Source organism: Amblyomma mixtum, chromosome 7 (genome assembly GCF_055824585.1).
Source record: "Amblyomma mixtum isolate Tamu chromosome 7, ASM5582458v1, whole genome shotgun sequence".
NCBI lineage: Eukaryota > Metazoa > Arthropoda > Arachnida > Ixodida > Ixodidae > Amblyomma > Amblyomma mixtum.
This window is the reverse complement of record NC_143018.1, coordinates 119,106,566-119,112,442: the sequence shown is the minus strand read 5'-3', so window position 1 is coordinate 119,112,442 and position 5,877 is coordinate 119,106,566. Positions and strand designations below refer to the sequence as shown.

The following is a 5,877-nucleotide window of genomic DNA, read 5'->3' as shown; positions in this document are numbered from 1 at the left end:
AGGTTATCGCAAAATGATGTGTCCGTCGAGGGGGATCGGTAACATGCACCTAGGATTACTTTTTTAAAATTAAGATTTATTCAGCACCAGATTAGGTATAAATTCGTAGCAATAGGTACTAGAAAACAGTCAATACACTCATTAATAGCAATTAGCACACCGCCACCAACTCTGCCTGTTCGGTCACTCCGGAAAACAACATACAGCTTTTCACATGTAAACAATTCATTATTCGTTATTTTGCTATTTAGCCAAGTTTCTGTTAATACAATGATATCAGCGTTACAGTTATCGATCATAGCGCATAACTCATCCGCGCTATATTACCCAGCAACGTCTTCAGAGAGCGCTATTGCACATTTCGATGTACCTGGCTTCCAGAGGTATTCGTCTCTCGCCAGAAAAGAGTGTTGCAATGGCGTTTACAAGAAAAACGATGACCCTATATCCGCTGCTCCTAGGCGTACGATCGCTACCATATGTACGATCTCGGCGATTCCTGGGTGTTGTAATCGACTATAATCTGTCATGGTCACCTCAGATCAAAAAACTCAGCGAGAGGAACACTGCAGCATCGCAAGTGTTCAGGCTCATAGCGGGAACAATGTGGGGTAGCAACTGGCGATCAATGCTGCTGCTTGAAAAAGCCTACGTTGAAGGAACCTTGCGCTACTGTCTATTAGCGCTTCAAAGATTATCTACATAAAGCAATAAGACTCTCGTTGCAGCACGGAACAACTGCCTGCGAATATGCCTTGGCCTCCCAAAGAGTTCCTCTGCATGAGGAACAGTAGCGGAGGCAGGATGTCTCCCACTAGAGGTGATTGCCGCCCAGGAAACTATGCGTACTGTTACGTTTCGCCTTCGTCGCGAGAGGAAAATCGGCGCGGTTGCAGCGGAATGCCGATGAGTCACGAAAGGCATGCGGGGTAAACGCCTGAATTAGCCACGGAAGCGGCGTCAGTCATCCACCCCGCATCTGGCCAGCCAGCTCTGCAATACAGAAAGAAGTTAGCTGCCACGTTCCGCAGTACTAGACATTCCAAGGGGCACATCAAGTTGACAGCAGCAACCGTCTTCCAGGGAGAAGTGGTCAACGACCGTTTCCCCTACCCCGAGCACGTGCGACCACATGAAAGGCGCAAGAACGCTGTTCGAGAGCCTTCCAGAATCTGCGCGACGCAGGGGGCATCCTTCTCTCCCAACACGTGACGGGGACGTGTTCCCTATTGAGTGTGTGTGTGTGTGTGTGGGTGCCGCAGTGAACTTTCAGGACCCTCCTTTCCCGACAAGCCCGCCCCCATCTAGGGAGCCCAGGGAAAAGGAAGGATATAAAACTCGGCGCCTTGGACGGCCGAGTAGCTCCTGACCATCTGAGCTCATCGTCTTGTAGCTTTGCTCCTTGTTTTGAGACTCTCTTACTAAGACGTTCTCTCAGTTGGTGTTTGTATTTATGTAAATTCCCTTGTATAAAGTTCTTCTTCTTGTCTTTCCCTTAAACCTCGTCTCCGACCTTCCTCAACCCCTCTCCGGCACGACCATGCTACCTGATCTTTAATAACTGGTTGCCAGCGGTGGAATCGAGTCAAAGGACGTCAGCGGAGAGACGTGGTCAACGGTTTGCTGAGCAGCAGTTCGGCGAGTCGGGAGCAGTGCAACAGCCCTGTGTGATGACTGGTTGCCTGCAGCGGAACGACTGCGCTGGGTTCTTGGCTGCGAGGTTTGGTGAGTGCGGGACTTTCCTCTACTAAGTTTTGCCAGGCTTTTGTCAGAAACAGAGCTGGTAATTGGGATTGTCGTTGCTGCCGGGTTAGGGCGGCAAGACAATAGGGGCAGTAGAGAAAGCAGCACTCGGAGCGGCCATGGATCTGAATTCGTTACGCAAACCGAAGTTACTGGAACTTGCAAGAGAGTTGGGTCTGGATGTCTCAGACAAACTCAGAAAACCAGAGCTGCTGAAGGCTATTCTTGCGTTGGAGGCTGAAGATGATGAGCTCGCGGAATGCCTTGAGACCATTGAGGAAAAGGAACGTAAAGAACAAAGAGAACAGGAGGAACGTAAACAGAAACAAGAGAAAGAGGAACTTGAACGTAAACAAAAACAAGAGAAAGAGGAACGGGAGCGTTAACACGCTTTGGAAATGAAGCGTCTCGAAATAGAGATGGAACGCGCTCGTAGTGGAGGTCAGGCACACGGTGCAGGAGAGCGGGTATTGTACAAAATGACTGACTTGATGCGGTCGTTTAAGACTGGAGAGGACATTGGTTTTTTCCTTGTTCACTTCGAGCGAACGTGCGAGCAGCAGGGGTTTTCTCGGGAAACATGGCCACGGCGCTTGCTCACTTTGTTGCCCGCTGAGGCGGCCGACGTAATCGCTCGCCTGAAGAAAGAGGAGGCAGAGGATTTTTATCATGTGAAGTCGAGTCTGCTAAAAAAGTACAGGCTGTCAGCGGAAGCGTTCCGTCGGAACTTTCGCGAAACTGAGAAAGACAAAAATGAGTCGTATCCGGATTTCGCCTACAAACTTATGTCAAACATGCAGGAATCGCTCAAAGAGGAGAAGGCCTTTGGTAATCACGAGAAGGTTCTGCAGTGTTTCGGGCTGGAACAGTTTTATAGACGGTTACCGGAGAACGTTCGGTACTGGGTCTTGGACAGGCCAGACGTTAGTACGGTGACGAGAGCCGCCGAGCTAGCAGAGGAGTTTGTGACTCGTCGGGCTCGCGGAGCTAAGGACGGTCAAAAGAGTGAATTCGGCTCGAAGTTTGAGAGGCCGAAGTTCACGCCCATTAGAATAAAGGAGGGCAAACGTGGTGCGGACCAGAGTGAAAACGGTCCGTCCGAGCGCAAAGAGACGGCGGAAGCCGAACGCAGAAAGAGGTTCGAGGCAAGGCAGCCGCGCGCGTGTTATACTTGCCAGAAACCGGGACACTTTTCGGCGCAGTGTCCCGAAGCGAAAACAAAGCTCGTGCTTTTGTCAGTATGCAGTGGCGACGAGAACATGAAGCTTCTCGAACCGTACATACGAGACCTCGTTGTTAACGGGAAAGAGTGCCGAGTTCTTCGGGATTCTGCGGCGACGATGGATGTGGTTCACCCCTCGTACGTAAAACCCGATATGTTCACGGGCGAGTGCGCGTGGATCAAACAAGCCGTAGAAGCACACAGCGTGTGTTTGCCCGTAGCAAAAGTGCGTATTGAAGGACCTTTCGGCGCACTTGAGACAGAGGCCGCGGTGTCATCTATGCTCCCCCCTCAGTACCCGTACCTATTTTAAAACAGATCCGATCAACTCTTGCGCGAAAAGGGACTTTTGTTTGGTGAGGCTAGTGTTCAGGCCTTAACTAGATCGAGAGCTCTGGAGCTAGCTGCAAAGGCGGTAGTTGCGGAGGCGACGCTGCCGAACAGTGAAAAAGGGTCGGAGATACAGCACACTGAGATTGAGAGCATATCTGCACTGTGTAGAAAGGAGCCTGAAACGTTGAAGGCATAGGATGTGCCAGAGAGAATGCCGGACACCGAAAAATTAGAGGAGCTACCTGCAGACCTGCTCATCGCGCCTACGTCAGAGGGACTTAATAGGTTACTAGAAGTCCGCAGTTGTGATCTGATAGCAGAGCAAAAAAAGGACCGCAGCCTAGAGAATATCCGCTGCAATGTGAGAGAAGGGATCGCCCAGAAAAATGTCCGTTTTGTAGAAAGAAGTGGGATCCTGTACCGCAAGTATCTCGACCGCAGGGGAGTTGAGTTCGATCAGCTCGTCGTGCCTCAGCGCTATCGTCAGGATTTGTTGCGCATGTCTCATGGAGGTTCGTGGTCCGGGCACCTAGGAGTTAAAAAGACTAAGGACCGTCTTTTGGAAGAATATTATTGGCCGGGGTGTTTTCGTGACGCAGAACTGTTCGTAAGGACATGTGACACCTGTCAGCGTGTGGGCAAACCTGGGGACAAACCGCGAGCGCCTTTGAAGTTGGTGCCTATCATTACGGAGCCCTTTAGACGACTCGTTATTGACACAGTAGGACCACTGCCGGTAACGACCTCAGGCTACAAACACATTTTGACTGTGATCTGCCCAGCAACAAAGTTCCCCGAGGCCGTACCGCTTAAAGAACTCAGCTCGGTTGAGATTGTTAATGCACTACTCTCCATATTCGCGCGGGTTAGTTTTCCTGCGGAAATCCAGTCAGACCAGGGCACGGTGTTTACAAGCGCTTTGACCACGGCCTTTCTAAAAAGGTGTGGAATAAAGCTTTTACATAGCTCCGTGTACCATCCCCAATCGAACTCCGTTGAGAAGCTCCACTCCGTCATGAAGCGGGTATTGAGAGCGTTCTGTTTTGAAAAGAAAACTGACTGGGAGCTATGCTTGCCTGCAGCGATGTTTGCATTGAGAACCGCGCCCCATGAGGCTACGGGGTTTTCGCCAGCTGAGCTTGTGTATGGTCGCACGCTGCGGTCTCCGCTACGCATGCTTCGAGAATCGTGGGAAGGCCAGGGCGACGACCCAGTCGTGGTGGAGTACGTGCTTGGGCTACTCGAACGTTTAAAAAGGACACAGGAGTTGTCAGGTGAAGCACTGAGAAAAGCCCAGCAGAGGGCCAAAGTTTATTATGATCGGACAGCAAGGGCCCGTCGTTTTGAGGTGGGCGACGACGTAATGATTTTACGGACATCGCTGAAAAACAGGCTCGAGGTGCAGTGGGAGGGTCCGACACGGATTGTGCAAAAACTGTCGGACGTTAACTACGTAGTGAACCTACCAGGAAAACGTAAAGTACAGCAGGTTTACCACTGTAATCTGCTCAAACCATACAGACAACGGGAAGCAGTAGTGTGTATGATGGTAAACGCTCCCGAAGAGCTTCCGGTCGAGCTTCCGGGATTGTGTTCAGTGACGAACAGGGAAGGCACTGAACAAGTAATTAGTGACTTGGTATTGAAAGCACCGCTGTCGCCTGAGCGGAAAACCGAGCTGCACGAGCTCTTGCAAGAGTTTCGAGGTCAGTTCTCTGATAGGCCAGGTAGGACCTCCGTGCTTACTCATGACATAGAACTTAACTCGGCAGAGCCGGTACGGTCCAAGGCGTACCGGGTGCCGCCGCGCCAGCGCGATATTATGGAAGCTGAAGTAAAGAAAATGCTTGAGCTGGATGTTATTGAGGCTTGTGAAAGTGATTATACCTCCCCTTTGATTTTAGTGGAGGTACCGGGCAAGGACCCTCGTCCTTGCGTCGATTACCGCAAGCTTAATTCCATCACTAAGGATCAAATTTAACCGATTCCGAACATCGAGGAGCGCATCGAGAAAGTTAGTAACGCTCAGTTTATCTCCACACTAGACCTAGTCAGGGGTTACTGGCAGGTTCCCCTTACAGAGCAGGCTAGTAGATATGCGGCGTTCATTTCACCAATGGGAACATTCCGTCCTAAAGTTTTGAGTTTTGGTTTAAAGAATGCGCCGTACTGCTTTTCTAGCCTCATGGACAAAGTGTTGCGGGGACAGGAAGAGTTCGCTTTGCCGTATTTAGACGATGTAGCAATATTTTCCGCATCGTGGCCTGAGCATAAGGCACACTTGCGGGCAGTTTTAACCCGCCTGCGCGACGCGAGCTTGACGGTCAAGGCTCCTAAGTGCCAGTTGGCACAGGCCGAGGTTGTCTACCTCGGTCACGTGATTGGCCAGGGCCGTCGCCGCCCTTCGGAACTAAAGGTAGCCGCGATACGAGACTTCCCGCAGCCGCGCACAAAGACTGATATCCGGTCTTTCTTGGGTGTCGCCGGCCACTATCAGAGGTACATCCCCAAGTATTCTGATATCGCGAGTCCCTTGACGGATGCTCTCAGGAAAACAGAGCCACAAACAGTCGCCTGGG

The 5,877-nt window shown here is 51.1% G+C and overlaps 1 pseudogene; it reads left to right on the top strand.

The window, feature by feature from the left end:
• Positions 1–1,862: 1,862 nt before the first annotated feature.
• On the top strand, positions 1,863–5,279 carry LOC149337327 (uncharacterized; annotated as a pseudogene).
• The last annotated feature ends 598 nt before the right edge of the window (positions 5,280–5,877 follow it).